This window comes from Podarcis bocagei (genome assembly GCF_964188305.1).
Source record: "Podarcis bocagei genome assembly, chromosome: 12".
NCBI classification, from domain to species: Eukaryota; Metazoa; Chordata; class Lepidosauria; order Squamata; family Lacertidae; genus Podarcis; species Podarcis bocagei.
Window position 1 is genome coordinate 10,926,253 of NC_138137.1, and position 17,776 is coordinate 10,944,028.

The 17,776-nt window shown below is 44.6% G+C and overlaps 1 long non-coding RNA gene across 1 annotated transcript; it reads right to left on the bottom strand.

Annotated features, from left to right (window-relative positions):
* Window positions 1–11,120: 11,120 nt before the first annotated feature.
* On the bottom strand, window positions 11,121–17,776 carry LOC308570269. The gene is made up of 3 exons (XR_014001060.1): window positions 17,541–17,776; window positions 15,015–15,458; window positions 11,121–13,202 (listed from the first exon to the last, which is right to left on the bottom strand). It is a non-coding gene; the product is annotated as an uncharacterized lncRNA (long non-coding RNA).

Genomic DNA, 17,776 nt, shown 5'->3' on the forward strand with positions numbered 1-17,776 from the left:
CAAGCATGGACCCACAGCTTCCATGGCTGACTTCTCCTCCTCCTGCCACTGCAGCTGCCGGGGAAAGTGGCCCTGGCTCTTCCTGATGTTGTGCGTGTGGCACGCAACTTGCGGCACGCACAGCGCACACAGCCTGTAGGGAGTGGGGTGTGTCACAACAATGGCAGGAGCTGGGGCCTCTTCCCTCAACAGCAGCAACTGGAGAAGCCGGTACTCAGAGCACTCGGCACATGTGTATGACATCACACACACATGACATCACCGCCCACTCCTCTTATGCTTCTTAGTTGACGCGTATGCTTCTTATCATTCTTTGGCACGGAAGCCTTGTGGACTGCTTTTGGATGTGGTGGCAGCAAGCCAGAGAAGGGTGGGCAACAGTATAGACAGTACTATTTTTCTAGGAGAAGAGAAGAGTTTGGATTTGATATCCCGCTTTATCACCAGCCTTGGGAGTCTCAAAGCGGCTAACATTCTCCTTTCCCTTCCTCCCCCACAACAAACACTCTGTGAGGTGAGTGGGGCTGAGAGACTTCAGAGAAGTGTGACTGGCCCAAGGTCACCCAGCAGCTGCATGTGGAGGAGCAGGGAAGCGAACCTGGTTCACCAGATCACGAGTCTACCGCTCTTAACCACTACACCACACTGGCTCTCTAGGGGGAAAAGGTGGTGGAACTCACCATGAAGACCTTCCTTGTTCTCTTAGAATGACAATGGTGCCCACCTGAGAGGTGCTGGAACTGAGTTCTGGTAAGTTCTGGCTGGAAAACAACAACAACAAAAGTTATTAAAATATAAAGTACCCCTTATTCCACATCATCACTGTCATTTGGGGATAGTCTCCAGCTCAGTAGTAGCACATAGCTTGCATTCAGAAAATCCCAGGTTCGTTCGCAAGAATTGACAGGCAAGGCTGGATTTGAGACCCTGGAGAGCCCCTGCCAGTCTGTGTAGACAATACTGAGTTAGATGGATCGATGCTCTGATTCAGAGTAAGGCAACTCTCCATGTTTCTATTAAAGAAATGTGGTTGTCTTCAGCATTGATCTGGTTGAACTCTCTTACTACTTACTGTATACGCATCCTGATGTTCCTTTGGCAGTCCAAAAGGATGTTCCTCCGTTTCCCCAGAGACTAATGTCAAGGGGCAAGTGCACACGTGCTCTGCTTGCTGACCTCCTCGGTGACACAATTTTGTAACTATCAGGTATTGATCTACTCTGCTTTCTAAGGCACAGTTCCTGCATTGCCTGCTACTGAGTAGCAAGTGCACCTGCGCTAAAATATCTAGCCAAGGACTGTTTTGTTACAGAATTGGAAACTTGACAGTGGCGACTGGGAACAGTTATCATGGCCATATTTCGATCGGTTGCAAAAGAATCAGAAGCAGCAGCAGCAGATGCATAACAGTGCCATAAAGCATTATGTGCCCTGGAACTAGTAGAAGGAAATATTGTTAATCTAGCAAGATGACAAGATAAGTCCCAGGTCTTTAAGTGCTGTGCACCCTTGGAAAATCTCTATTTTAGGATCCTTTTATCTTGTTTTAATTGTCCATGAATGTTTGTGTTTAGATTTATTATGAATAAAGCATTGGCCCTTAATCTATGGGTTGCCGGACATCGGTCTTGCACTTCTTGCAATGGTATAGCAAGATATCAAGCGGAACAATATTTCACGTTGAGCGTTTGAAAAACGAATCCATCAGCCAAAACAGAGCTTAAGTACTTGATTTGTAAATTGTGTGGCATGATTTTATCTCACATACAAATTAGGGACATATGCAGCAACATCTATCAAAGCTTTGCCTCAGATTATAGAAAAGAGACTAATTACAAACTGTGATATTATGATGAAGTATACGGAACGTCTCCAAGTTGCCAATAGATCTTACAAATATGCTTACCTAAACATATTACCTTCTGTTAGTAATTACAAGATGTAACTCTATTTTGTTTTTGTTGTTTTCTGTTTTTGTATTTTGGGTATTGCTGGCAACCCTGAGAAGGAAGAGTGTTTGGAAGAACCGGATGGAAAAAATGTTTTTAACTGCAGCTGCTTTTAGATGTTCTTAATTTATAATTGTTTTTAGAACGTTTTAAACTGTTTTAAAATGCTTTGGTTTTTTGTATTTAATTTGGTTATCTGTTTGCCACCTTAAGCTCCTTGGGGAAGAAAGGCAGGATAGAGAATCAAAAAATAGTAGTCGTAATAATAATAATTTTATTATTTTTATTATTTATAAGTTGCCCATCTGGCTGGGTTTCCCCAGCCACTCTGGGTGGCTTCCAACAGAATATAAAAACATAATCATGTATGTTTTGCTGAGTGCTACCAATTGGTGTATGAAGAATGATCACCTTCACACGTTGTGCTAAAGTAGAGTTTGGGGTTTTCCTTTTAAGACCATGAACTTTTCCTAACTATGTTGAGGAGAGTGGAGAAATGTTGACTTTATAAGGGAACATGGGGTGCATAATTACCATGGCTCCGATAAGAGGCTTACTGTGAGCAGGTGTGCACTGCTTTATTGACAATGCGCCCCAACAGTCTCAGCGTCATCAGAGAAGACATTTGGCAGGAAAGAATGGCAGCTTCTGACATGACTGCCGTGTTGAGTTGTGAGATGTGTTTCAAGATCGGTTAAGCTCACTCCTGGATGCATCTAAAATAAGCCAAGGGTTTTTTTCCAGGTAAATTGTACAACTATGAAGTTTCAGAACTGCTTACCTGGCCACACTTCTGCCTCCTGAATCCACACAGATGTCCCTTGCATTGTCTTGGCATGTTCCCTGCACCCTTTGCAGCTCCACAAAAGAATGCTTCAATTAAAGATGTATGTTTTTAAGATATAGAACAGTGTGTGTGTGTGTGTGTGTGTGTGTGTGTGTGTGTGTCTTGCTCTCTCACACATGCACCTCCTTTGGAAATATCAGCGGCTGGCTTTTGCTTATGCTGTCTATGTGTCGTATTTGATGCACAGAAGGAATATTCGCCCATGTCCCTCAGGATCCTGGGAGACTAGAGGTGGATTTAAAGGTATTCCCTGGTAACCATTCTTTTCTTGGGCTCCAGTCCCTTGGCAACAGCTGAGACGTGCTATAGTCTGGCCTGCGTAGGCTGATCTGTGCTGAATGGCCTTGCCTTCGGAACAGTCAGCCGGATTTAGATAACCTTTCAATCCCTTGCAAGATTTCTGGATTCGATTGGCTGTGAACACCGCAGTTACAAACATTTCGCCTAAGGAATTATCCGGTAGCAGTGATGCAGTTAAACCTATTATTGTGTATTTTCACTGGCTTAAGCTTCCTTTTCCTTCTCCACAAGCTGCTTTTGCTCATAATAGGATAGGTCACTCAAATACCTCCAGGCCATTCATTCCCCAGGCTATAGAACGGTTTCTTCCCACCTCCTCACCCAAAGGATGCAATACTATGCTAAACGTGGCTCTTGGTTTTATTCACTAGCACCAGGGGAAAATAACATGTCTTCTGTTTCTCAGAAGGAAACTGGCAAACCATATTTTTAGGGATGCAACGAAGATGTTTTAAGTATCCATCTGAAAAGAAAAGTGGAAATGCAAGCAAACCCATGTATCCTATAGGCTCTCTCTCTCTCTCTTTTTTTCTCTATGCAATGCGTAAAAGTGTCTCCGTTTGGTCATTTTTCAGGGTACTACAAAGAGAGAAAGTGTTTGTTTTCTGTTTATATGTCAGAAAAAAACATGAATGCATACATGACAATTATGTCTAAAACTGAACTGAAAGGAGGCAGAAAAAATGAATTCCTTTCAGATTACTATTATTATTCATTAAATTTATATTCCACCCTTCATACAAAGATCTCAGGGAGGTAGATGGCATTGAAAGCGACTAGCGATTGCCTTTCCGTTTCGCAAAAAGTCACGCTATATGCAGAGCCAGCCCAAAACATTTTACTGCTCAAAGTAAAGGACAACATAGTTCCTCTCCAGGACATCCACAGAAGACAGCTGGAATGGCAATTCAGTCTAGCTTCCACACTGGTGTCAAAACGGCACCTTCCACTATAACCCTGGGCAGCAGGCTTAGCTTAGAGCAAAGATTGCCAACATGGTGCCCACGGGTACACTGGTGCCCTTCAGATCTTACCCTGGCACCCACGAAACCTCTGAGCAGCCCTTGCAAAGTATAGAGTTGGAGGAGCAAGTTGGAAGAGTGCCATTTCCCCCCCGATTCCTCTTTGAACTTTCTGTGCTTTCCCAGGTTCAGATTGATACCGCAAGCATCCCTATTTTCCAAGGACCAGCCCGGATTTTCAGAAGCTGTCCTGGTTTCTGATTTGATCCTGGAGTGTCCTTGCTTTTCCTTTGGACGTCCCAATTTTCATCAGAGAAATGGTAGAGGGTATGGAATGGGATGTCTGTTTTCATTGGAGAAATGTTGGAGGGCATGCTACGTACCTGGGTTCTTTGATAAAGTGAAGTGTCTTTCTGTCTGTCTGTCTGTTTCTTGGGAGGGAGCGTGCTGATCTGGGGGGACAGGGAGAGAAGTGTAATGAATATAGGGGTTGCTCGTGCGTAAGTTGCCGCCACTCCTGGCTATGTTGCCTTGTTAAACCTTTTCTGTCTGGACAGCCCTTCACTTCGTGGCTGCCTCAGTCGCTAGCAGAATCCGTCAGTGGGCGTTTCTTAAACCTTTTCCAGCATAAAAGCTGTTTGACGCCAAGTCTCCTCCTACTCTTCCTGCGCGGAAGTCTTCTGCGCAGGGAGGGCGTGGGTAGCGGAGGACCCGTGCTCTCCCCGCTGGTGTCCAGCGAGGAGTCCTGCAGCCTCCTCGCTGATTCCCCCATCTGCCCCCCTTTGTCCCTGGTGTTGCGCTGATTTCCTTCCCCAGCTGGTGAGCTGCCTCTCTCCCTGCTGGGTCCCTCTCCAGCATCACTTGAGAGCCTTCCCTCCGCCTCTGGTTCCGATGTCAGTTCCCTGACAAGAAGTGAGCAGAAAGGGCTCACTCAAAAGGTTGTTGACCCTTGGGCTTAGAGGGTGAAAGTCAAGGCTACATGGCTTGCATGGCTTCCTTCTCCAACATCTTGCCGCCATTCCTCTAGCACTTTGCTGCCCCCACATCCACTGTCAAAGACGGCTTCCTCACCCTGTTCAAGTGAAAATATGTATTTTGGAAACTAATGTAACAATGTGTCTTGAGCTCTTTTTCTTTTAAACAACATTAGATCCGTGATTTGGAAAAGGGAAGGCTCACAAACGCCTTTGAGAATCTGATAAAAGCTCTGGACTCCCTCACCAGGAAAATGTACATAAACACATACACACAAAACAGACCCTCCAACATTTCTCCGTGTCATGGTCTGGTTTATGGGAGGTTGAGGACATCAGGACTGAGGGCAAGACAGTGGGATGGGAACAGGAATGGGAGTCCGGAAGCCAGGAGTCAGGAAGCCAAGTGTCCGAGGGTCAGAGAGCCGGGAGTCAAGAATCAAGGGTCCAAGGGTCAGGAAACCAGGAGTCAAGGAGCCAAGGATCCAAGGACCAGGAAGCAAGGAGTCAAGAAGCCAAAAGGGTCCAAGGACCAGGAAGCAAGGAGTCAAGAAGCCAAGGGTCTAAGAATCAGGAAGCAAGGAGTCAAGAAGCCAAGGGTCCAAGAATCAGGATGCAAGGAGTCAAGAAGCCAAATGCAGCAAGACAAGAAGCGTGTTGCTGTGGCAAAGAGCCAAAGGGACATGCTGACCTTATATCCCTTCCCGGTTATTGCCACCAGGTGCTGTGAGTTACCAATCGGCCTCACCTGTGCCTTGCCTCTTCAGAACAAACTTAGGAAAGCCCCAGTCCTGTGAAGCCCTACTGGTCACAGAGCCTGGCTCCTGCACGCACTCCTGACACTCCGATGAAAATAAGGACATCCCATTCCATAATAATAATTTTACTATTATACCCCAAACATCTTACTGGGTTCCCTCAGCTACTCTGGGCGGCTTCCAACAAGTATAAAAGCATAATAAAACATTAAACATTTCTTAATAATAATAATAAAAACTTCCCTATACAGGATTGCCTTCAGACGGCTCAGATAACTCCATACCCTCCAACATTTTTCCAATGAAAACAGGGACATCCTAAGGAAAAGTGGGACATTCCAGGATGAAATCAGAAACTGGGATGGCTTCTCTAAATCAGGGGTGCCCCTGGAAAATAGGGACACTTGGAGGGTTTGACAAAATTTGGCGTGCAGGGCATTTTTGTTTGCTGTGTTATGTTGTTCGTATGTTTTTATTACACTGAATTTTCTCTCTGTGTGTGTCCACTTCAAAGGGTCCATGAACTTGGTGGCGGGAGGGGGAATAGATTTATCCAATGCAGTAAAATAATTTGTATTCAACATTGTGTGTGTATGTGTTTATGTACATTTGCAAGGGGAGGAAATCCATAGTTTCCATCAGCTTCAAAACAGAGGAGGAAAAATCACAACACAGTTCTGATTCTTGCAAATATACAGAAACCATTCCACGAATTTTGCAACTGCATGAATTCCATTTTCTGGATGCAATTGCATTTTGAAGTTTGCTTTAAATCAGGCATTGGGAACCTTTGGCCTTCCAGATGTTGTCATTGGTCCCAGCAAGGATAGCTAGTGATCAGGGATGGAAGTTGTATTGCTGCATTATTCTGTTGGAATTACTGGAGGGTTTTGTTTTTGCCTTCTGCACAATCAGGAAAGACATAAGGTGCTGAGCAGCATTTTTATAACGTTTGTAAAAAGAAAGTAAAGAAAATGATCGGTGAAACTTAAGTGGCGTTACTAAGAATTCAAGATATGCCTCTGTTTCCATAGGAAATAGCCTTGTGTGGTTGTGTGTCGACTGGTGGTTAGGTCTGGCTCCGCCCTCTACTTGAATACAGCCCCCAACAATGTGATATTTGGCCCCAAAATGGTTTCCCATCCTGCCTTGCTATTTTCAAAGGAAGGTTATTTTAATCAGTGGAGGGGGGTTTTGTATTAAGTCTGTTACCACCAGACCTCTTGGCCTCCTGCTCTCCTGCGATTTACTACACAGCAGTGATCTGATATCTTCTCACTGAGACAAAGTAGTTTTTGCCTGCTCCTTTGGGTTCCTTGTATTCCTCCAAATTATTCTGATTGATATAGACCTCGATCCATGCTAATTATCCAGGGCTTCTCTTATAAAAGTGGGGTTTCCATGGTAACAGCATAGAGAGAACAGGTGCATGAAAAGCTGTGATATATTAAATGACAGTTACCCTCTGCCTCTGCTATGCAGATTGCCATTCTCAGAGTTTATTTATAGCAGGTAGTAATTAATCTGTGTGAATCTCATTTCATTGAAGGGGGGGGAATGAAGAATGATTAACCAGAGTCCTAATTATCTCCATACCTTTGATTCTGAAAATTTTGTCACCATCAGATACTTCTAACATGGTTATCACTTATATAGAGATGTCGTTACAGGAATCTTTGGGCTAATGCCTGCAACAAACACTGAGTGTTGTAGCTTTCGCCTTTACGATGCTGAATCTTGCATTGATGCTGAGAATTTATAAAGGGCCAATCTTGCAGAAAGAGGGCAAACTGTGAACTGTCTCAAGCTAACACTACGAGATGAAATAACTTCCTGGACAACCATAGCCACCAGCATGATGGGGGGAGCAATGGGACAGCTGCCTCAAGCATACTCTGAGCAGGAGTACAAAGCAGACTCAATGGGCATGTGTTATCTGGTCACACGCAGCCCAGCCATCAAGTGGTCAGAATTCCCAGGAATCTCAATGCATACTATGGCTTCCTTGGAAGGGAGGTCACTGGAAGCTTATGTCTTTGCGACAAATTGTTTTATTTACATCTATATTGTTGCATGCCAGCCCAATCTCCGAGCAGAGTGAGATCTCTGGGGTTCTGTTTCCTTGGAATGAGGGGCAGCAGAGACTGTGGTGCGTTTATTGTGATAATTACACTTTACAGAGTTGTGCGGAAGTTGACCCCTTTTTAATATTTCTCTTTTCTCCTAGAAAAACCATGCAACACATGCTTTTAACGTTTTTTTTTAAAAAAACATGACTTTTACTTGCTGTAAATCTTGTCAGATTGAATGTACAAGAGAGGCAGGTGATACTTACATTACTGAAATATATTTACATGAATTTGCATCTGAGACTGACTGATACAGTATTTACAGACTGGCTCAGAGGCAGGTATAGCACAACTTCTGCTTTGGCGATCACTCGTAGCCGAGTAAGATTGTCTTCCATGAACACGGGCTTAACAGTGAGTCCTAAGTGACTGTGGAGGTCAATTCTGGATCAACACATCCTTCCACAGTGGGGACATAGGTTTCTGGGCAGGAGTTGATCATGGTGAGGGTTTGCCAAATGTGCCTTCCTCTTAGCACATTTCTCCCTTTCATCCTGAGTTCGAATATCTTCAAAGCCCATGACACCTTTGGTAAAGGCTGTTCTCCAGTTGGAGAGCTCGCAGGCCAGTGTTTCCCAATTGTCAGTGTTTATTTAGATTTGCCTTGAGAGAGTCTTTAAAGCTCTTATGTTGACCACCAGCATGACGCTTCCCATTTTTAAATTTGGAATAGAGTAGTTGCTTTGGAAGATGATAATCAGGACGCGACCAGTCCAACGAAGTTTACCTATAGCACAGCACACTTGCTGCTCTCACAGTTAAAAGTCACTCACACAGTTGATAACTGTACTAACTGGGGGGAAACTGCTGCTTAACATAATTTTCTCTCTTTCTAAAGTTCAAAGGTATGTGCTGATTGGTATGTGGCCAACACATAAGACCCTATCACTAGGGTTGGGGGAATGTGAAGATTTGCAGAAGTGCAATTTCTTTTTTTTTAATAGGAAAACCAAGCTCAACCCTAGACAGTAGGGAAACCCCCAAGCAGCCACTGGCAAGTTGTGAGTTGGAAAAGAGAAGCTATGGGGATGGAGCGCTGGCGGAAAATGACCGGCACAAAGAGGGCGTGGCTTTGGCAATCTGTGTCACTTCAAAATGCCACCCCATCGGCTGGCAGGAGAAGCTAGCTGAGGGGAAAGGCAAGGAGCAGTGAGCGAGGAGGAGGGTTAAAGGCGGACAGTTCTAACTTTTGCCTTTTTTGTTGTTCTTTAGTCCATTTCGCTTACCTTTCCTCCTGTCCCTCCGTAACGGAGGGAATGATCTCATTATCTGGACAGATCCTTTCCTGGCTCATCTGAGAAGCTATTTCAAAATTCCCTGGGACTGAAGTGAGAGCTGCCCATAGATATCCATGGGAAAAGCCAAGGTTTTGATGCAGCTGGCACTGGGCAATGGCATGTCAACACCCCCACACCCAAAAAAATTCCCAAAAGGGAGCAGCGAAGAAAAGAACTTCGACTTTTCCCAACTCTGCCAACTCATTCTGCTATGTTAAAACATTCCAAAGCATACGACGTTCATTGTGTCCTTCCTGCAGGTTTGAAGGGGCTGTAGCTGGGAGAGGACCACATTGATCACCGTATGTCAGACCTGGAATGCTGTGCAAAGGTATTGGACTTCTATTGTGGGCTTGCGGGTAGAGTGAAGCTCAGAAAGTCATTTGCAACAGCCTTGCAATATATGCATTGCCTTCTTCCCCATGTTTCAGTATGGGCCAAGAGGAGAATACGAGAACCCTTTGGTGTAGCTCACTGTAATACCTATTAAAGTGGACCAGGGGTGTGTGCACTCCAAAAGTAGGTTATGGGAGGCTCATGATGCAGCCCAATGTTACTAGCGCTGGTGAGAGGTCAAGCTGAGGCTGGATCACATTCCCAGGTAAAAACCATGCTCAGGTAACCCATACATGGAAGGGACACATTTAGAAGACCCCACTTCTATTTATTCATTTAGTGGCAATATTTAGCATTTCAAGAAGTGCTTCAGAAGAGTTAGGCTTCATCATCCTTATCTTCTTGTAAATCCCGCCTGAAACGTAGGATTACCACCATCGTCCTGTGCATCAGTAGCTGAGCAGATACATGGCAGAGGCAAGATTCGGATCGGGAATTTCTGAAACATTGCTTCGTTTCTGAACCACAGGTGCCACAGTAAAGCTGATGGTGCAATCTTTTTTAAAAAAAATAAAAATCTTTATGGTGCCAGCCTAGAGGGCTCTTTGTTTCCTCTGCTTTACAAAACGATTTCTTGATCTCCTCTATGTTACAAAGTTACTTGGGCAGGGCAAACCGCTGCCTAAAGAGTCCTGCTAGTTCAAGGGCTGTTCAGAATCAAAGGTAGTAGAGGCAGCGCCGCTGCAAAAAGCTTTCCTTCACCCCCACATTTTCGCAGCTTCCCGCCTACTGCTCTGGCACTTGTCAGCATATTATTTTTTTCATTTTGAAGAAGAAGGGGGGGGGAGAGAGACACACCAATTTTTGAATAAGAAACAATTTTTCAGTAACACCTTCCCAGATGGCAATTAAAAGCATGGAGTCGGCAGCATCAAGGGATGGGACGGAGTCCTCGCTGCTTCCCCTCCAGACCTTGACGCTCTCGAGAACAGCTGTGGATTTGTGTGATTAAGCAACAGGAACTTTCAAAAGCCAAATGTGAGTTTGCTGAAGGAGGTTGCATCCTCGCTGATTAAGGATGGTGCTGTGACATCAGGAAGAGCAGAGACCTTGAGGAATAATTGCACAAACAAGAAAAAAACCTGTGGGATGGGTGTTTGGCTGCATACACAGCATACTTTTAACGCCTATTTAAACACACATAAATTCTCTCAAAGAATTCTGGGTGCTGTTGCCTGTTAGCAGTGCTGGGAATTGTAACTCTGTGAGGGATAAGGGACAGTTCCCAGGATTCTCACACACTTCTTCCCCCCCCCCCCCCCCAGTTTGTGAGCCAGTGTGGTGTAGTGGTTAAGAGCGGTAGTCACGTAATCTGGGTAACCGGGTTCGCTTCCCCGCTCCTCCACCTGCAGCTGCTGGGTGACCTTGGGCCAGTCACACTTCTTTGAAGTCTCTCAGCCCCACTCACCTCACAGAGTGTTTGTTGTGGGGGAGGAAGGGAAAGGAGAATGTTAGCCGCTTTGAGACTCCTGAAGGGGAGTGAAAGGCGGGATATCAAATCCAAACTCTGCTTCTTCTTCTTCTTTATTTTAAGGATGTATACAAATTTGTCAGCATTTAATGCAAGTTTCTCCTATTATACCATTCCCAGAGTTCCCTGGCTGCGAAACTACTCCAAGGGAAACAGGGGTATCCAAACAACTCTTGGCATCCTTAATTAACTGCCGTCCCCGAGAATCATGACGGTTTAAAGTAGTATGTGTATTTAAATGCAAATTTCTGTACTTATTTTATTTTAAAGCACAGATTAGTAACACAAATGGACTCATGACTGATCTGTTAGAATTCCTGCTCCATGATTGCAGTCATAGGATTGTTGTCTATCATATGACTGTATATGTTTTGACTCCGCAGAGTGGGAAGTGATGGAGACAGGACGTTTGTGTTAAAGTGTTCCGTGAAGTGGGACTATTGTCCTTTGTTCTTTTTCTCTTTGCTGTCTGATGCTAGAGAGAGAGGGAGCCATGTTGCAGTGCTCTGTGTGTGTTTATATGTAAATAAAGTAGATTAGCCAAAATGCTGAGTTGCTAAGGTCTGTCACGCGCATGCTGCGCAAACTCTGCAGATCCCTAAGTGTGCTGGTGTCAGTTGGCATCAGTCGCTGTGATATTCGGGCTGAAGAAAGCTTATGGAGCTTCCGAATGATCGACCAGGAGGGAGGGAACATGCCAGTTGGGCATGTGTCTCTGCCAGGGTCCTACTTGAGTGTAGGCTGAACTCCTGACATGATCATGAACTTTAAACATCTGGTGTGTACACAGCCTGTATGTTTTTGTATTGGCCTAGCCCACTGGTGAGGCAAGGAGAGCTGACCGCCTTGAGTGGCAGAAACCAGAGGCTGTGCCCACCTCCAGCCCACATGTGTGTGCAAGGCTGAGGAGAGGGATGGAAGTTAAAAAAGATACTACACTGAGATCTTTTCATGCACAAAGCTGCACATTGATGGTGTGGGTTGTGTCCCCTCTCTGATTTATTTCAAAATAAAAAAGAAGACATTGATTAGGCTGCAATCCTAAAACTACGTCCTGGAGCAGAGGTTGGCAGCCTGTGATGCCAGAGCTGCAAGCCTCGTTTGGTGCAGGTGGCATGGAAGGAAACAGCATATTTGTTCTCGCTCTCTCTCTTAAGATCACTACCACCACTTGCCATCTCTCTGTCTTCCTCCGCTGAGATTCTTAAGAGGGAGAAGCAGCTCTGGGCTGACTTTGGCCTCTCCCAGTGTTAGCATGTGGCCCCTCAAGAGATGGCCAATGGGGGGGGGGAGCTGGGCCACTCCTTTAGTAGAGAGTACGTCCCACTGAGCTTAGAAGGGCTTCATGGGATTTCACTGTGCATTCAATATTACAGTGGTACCTTGGGTTACATACACTTCAGGTTACAGACTCCGCTAACCCAGAAATAGTACCTTGGGTTAAGAACTTTGCTTCAGGATGGGAACAGAAATTGTGTGGCGGCAGCGGGAGGCCCCTTTAGCTAAAGTGGTACCTCAAGTTAAAAACAGTTTCAGGTTAAGAATGGACCTCCAGAACGAATTAAGTTCTTAACACAAGGTACCACTGTATTTTAAAAACTGTAAATAATATTGCAAATTTTGGCTGAGATTTCCTTTTGGGAGTCCTCACTAAGCCCAAGATTTTACATCCGTAAGATGGGATTTCTGCAAATAAAAAGGGACTGCTAACATGCTCAGACCTGCCTCTTTGCCCAAGCCAGGTAGGCTAAGCTTCAATATGTTTATGTGAAACTTGGACCAAAGTGTTCCATAGAAATTAAATAGCTGGAGAGGTAGCCTGAAGGGGAGCAAGTATCTCCCCTAACCCTGGCTGGAGGTGATTTACGATGCTATGACGCTGGTTGTAGGGTAAAATCTCAGTTCACATATGGCAAGACGGAGGCTAAGACAGGAGTGCCGGGCGTGCTCTGGTCCGTGGGGTCACGAAGAGTCGGACACGACTAAACGACTAAACAACAACACAACAACAAAAGCAGTGTGTGAATCCTACAAAATTCCCCCATCCTGTGGATGCAATTGTGCAGGGATTCTTCAGTAGATGTCAGCGTATGACGAGTTCCGCGAAGGTCGGAAGTTTCAAACCCATAGTTGCATTGGCTGTAATAGATAGTTAAATAAAAGCTGTATCGAAGAAGTGAAGTTGTTTTATTAACGCTATTGCTTGATGTTACCTTAGAGGAGCTTTTTATTCTCAACATCATCTTATGCCAGAACATGTTACCTTTGAAATCAACCTTTCTTCCCAAACGCAACCCATGTTTTAGCAGCGGAAAGTTAACAGTCCGTTATGCCCTTCCCAGATGACAATAAGTGCAGAGCAGGTTTCCTTTCATAGCAGTCATAAATCAGCTCTAGAAAGTTCTAGAAGTGTGGGCTGTCAAGCCGCTGAAGGTTGATGGCCGCTTGCTGACTCATAGCAAAACACTGAAATGACTTCCTCAGAGTGGGGTTTTTAATAATGATATGTCAACATCTGCCTCCCTGGACGGTGATTTGATTTGGGCCCTGACCTTGTAGTTTTGGATAATATTAGTGAGCCCGCTGAGTTGACACCCTGGTTATTACAGTTATTTCTCAACAAGAACTTCTTCAATAAAAAGAAGTTCGGAACAACAGCCATATAAACTTGCTCTGGCTAGATATGAAAGCATCCAAGCTTGGTTTAATTACATTTGGCATGTCTTCAAAACAGTGGATTGCCATGACTTAGTGAGCTTTTAAAAAAAAAACCATCTAATTTAACATTTTCCCCATCACGCTGTGTGAAGAAAAGGAAGAACTGAAGACCAAAGCAACTTCAAGAATTTCTTACTTTCCGATGTCTCTTGAAAAGGGATGCTTCTTATTAAGTGCTGAGATGTCTGCTGAGATGTGTATGATGGCAAGGTGTACAGATAAGAACACAAGAAGAGCCCTGTTTGATCAGAGCAAAGGCTTATTTTGTCCCGCTTCCTCTTTCTCACAGTGGCCAAGCAGATGCCTACAGTAAGCCCACAAAGCAGGACACAAGAGCCACAGTCTACTCCAGGGGTCCCCAAACTAAGAGCCACGAGCCGGATAAGGCCCGAGGGACTCGTTTATCTGGCCCACGGTGACCCCCGCCACCCACTCTTACCAGCGCTGCACTGCGCAGCTGCCCACTTCCGAGTCGGTTTTGTAGATAGATGGAAAAAATGATATTTGGAGACATTTAATGAATAGGAAAATTAGTCAAAGCCTTAATAAGGACAGACACTGAAAAACGATTATATGTAATCACAATCTGATGCAGGCTGATCTGAAGAACTGGTTTTGATTGGTTCAGGGTGGTGACATTGGGTTGCAACTATTAAGATTGCTGCGACCCTTTGATAGGTGAACAGAAATCACATGTGTAATCTGGAAGTGTATACAAAGCATTTCTTCGACTGTGGGTCTTTACAGCCTCCTCATTTTTGAGGCTGTCTCTATGAACACTTGTATTTCAATAAAGGCCTGTCTTTTCACTGCATCCTTTTATTTTGGGGTTCCGGGAGAGATACCTGCAGTCGAGGAACCCCTTTTTAAATTTCTCCAGCACACACACCTCCATCCAGGCAGGCAGAAGGTACTGTCACAGTTCAGCCAAGCAAAAGCACTCAAAGAGACTAGGAAGAAAGCTGGGGGGCAAACTCTGTTCCGAGGAGGTGGCTGACCTGGGGAAAATCCCAAGGACCAGATAAAGGAAGGTTTCCCCACCAGCAGCAGCAACGTGAAGAAGCAGATTTCTATGCAAATCTTCATTTCGTTCATGAACAACTCAAACAAACCACATAAATATCATCTATTTACAAAGTGGGTTTTTCTCCCCTTAGAGATCTGCTTGGCAAGCATCAAATCAAATAAATAAGAAATCTGACTGCACAGACATGCAGTCATAAGTATACTTACCAGTAAGCAAATACCTTTGCACTTGATAGGACTAAATTCTGAATAAGCGTATTTGGAATTCGCAAAAAAATGTTAAAATGAAATTGCATAGTCAGAAACGGCACCGAGGGGGCTTTACGGAGAGCAGAGTCTGGCATCATCAAAGCACACAACTCTTCACGCACATTGCAGAAAGGCAGTTGTAGCTCGCTCTTCAGTGCAGCTCTGCCTGATTTTCTTATATAAAAAATACATCATGATGCACTGCAAAATAAGTTGGAAGCTGCGCCATCACATTCTGATAAATCATTACATTCCACCTCGCAGAGCCCTTTATATCCCTTGCCTTCGTCACAAGAGAATGGTGAGATTTAGTTTTATCCGGCATAAATCTAAAAATATGCTTCTCTTCTATGTGAGATGGAGAGAGGGTATCACTACCTTACCCACGAGTTTGGCCATCATCTGATTTTAATGAAAGTGGGAGATTAAAGATGAATGTTGAAGATTAACTATAATAAGATGCTTTCTTTGGAGTGATCTAATATAATTCTGAGTGAATTAGGAAGCAGATTATTGACCTGTCTGCTACAGCATTGACAAGTCACAAGCTTATTATGGTTGTTCCATCAAGTAAAAGAACAGTTTATTAAGACAATTTATCCTGGTTCTTGCTCTGTCTGCACATTGCAGTATTCAGGCCAATGAACTCAAACCACAATGCGTTCTGTGGATGTGGAAAACTCAACCCCACAGACAATTTCATGCAAAACATTTTGCTCTCGATGTAGCCACTGATTCAAATGTTGTAATTTTACTGTGTTTTCATGGCAGGGCTGGGTGGGAGAGGTATGCATGTTGCAGTCAGCACAGAAAGAATGCAACACCCTTAGCCTGCGACATGATTTTAGTCCATTACATTAATGTAATCTTGATGTCAAGGACTGGGCAGAGGAGGAATGGTGGAAACCACCTCCCCATCCTGACCTTTCCAGGGAGGAGGAGGGGGAAGACAGTAAAATTTATAACAGGGGTTTGCAGAAGGTCACAGCACAGAGGCAGATGAGGGGGGGGGGAGTTGGAAAATTGTGGGAAAGCCAGAGCAACAGCCGGCTGACACATTGTCATTCGAAAGCATTCCAGATCCTCCATCTCCCAGAACCCGGCAAGCCTTAAAAGTAGGAGAGCAAAGAGCTCAAAGACAGAGGGAATATAGCAGCACCTGTAGAGGAGGTGATGAGGATGATGAACAAGGAAGTGGGAGAGATGGGGGTGGAGATTCACTCGGGAAAACGCCATTATCCAAGAGGCTGAGTTCTATAACCTCTCTCTGTAAAGATTGAAATAAAAAAGGACGGTAAGAAACTTTTCCTTGTCTTTATGCTTTCCTGGGCAACCAGCCGGGAGCCGCTGACAGCATCCTGACACCTAAACATGTCTCCTCACACATAAGTGGACATTGGCGTGCAAGCAAATAAGCAGGTATAGAATTTGTAAAAACCACCCTGTGGTCCTCAGATGAAGGGTGATATAGACATTAATAATATAATAGTTTCGAGCAGAAGGTTTTTTAATTGATTGATCACTTGTTGCTGCCCTAATAAATGGATGAGGTGGAGAATGGGAAGTGCTGCAAGCCTCACTGTATAACTATACTTCATTTTGAAGATAAACAATTGTGTGTGAAGAAGAATTCTTTGAGGACACTGGAGTCCTGAGCAGCCGTACCTGAGTTCAGTCCCTGACACCTTGAGGTCCATGGGCAAAGCCTGTACTCTGTTGAACAGGCAAAAGCAGAGGGGCAGAATCATCATACTACAAGAGACCCAGTCAATCTAGAATCATCATGAAGGTAAAGGTACCTCTGACCATTAGGTCCAGTCGTGGACGACTCTGAGGTTGCACTCTCATCTCGTTCTATAGGCCGAGGGAGCCGGCATTTGTCCGCAGACAGCTTCTGGATCATGTGGCCAGCATGACTAAGCCGCTTCTGGCGAACCAGAGCAGTGCACGGAAACGCCGTTTACCTTCCCGTTTACCTATTTATCTACTTGCACTTTGGTGTGCTTTTGAACTACTAGGTGGGCAGGAGCTGGGAACGAACAACGGGAGCTCACCCTGCCGCGGGGATTCGAACTGCCAACCTTCTGATCAGCAAGCCCTAGGCTGAGGGGTCATCATATGACCTGCCAATTGCAGGGTCTGAAGTGACGCATCCCATCCCTGAGGGCTGAACACACATGGCCTTTAGATGAAGAGACCCACTTCTCTGACCTGACCTTTGACACCCAACATGCGTGTTTTCTGGACCCACCCTATTCCTGCGACTGTAATCTGTTTTAATTCTGAATTTTAAAATTGTTTTAACCCACCCTAGGACCTGCTGGGGAAGGGTGAGTCATAAATATAAATTCCTCACTTTGTGTTGAAATTGCAGCTAAGACTGACACCCTTCTTTGGAAATTAAACCAATGTCCAGATTTTAACATTGAAAAACTTTGCTTGCAAAAACTTATACTTATGGATGAATTAAAACATAATATTTACAGTCACATGCTTCTCCAAGCATGGGCTTACTGTCTCTTCTTCTGACTTCCAAACAACTGTATTTTCTTCCTTTTCCAGAGCTCAGCGCTCAGCCTTCTGTATCTCAAATTAGGCCATGAGAGATTTCCACTTTTACCTTCTTTGCTCTCTTTCAAGCAGAGAAGAAGCATCCTGACACTCTATTCAACTTAGCAGTGTTCACAGTGGATTCTAAAACACAGTCATCTTGCTTCATA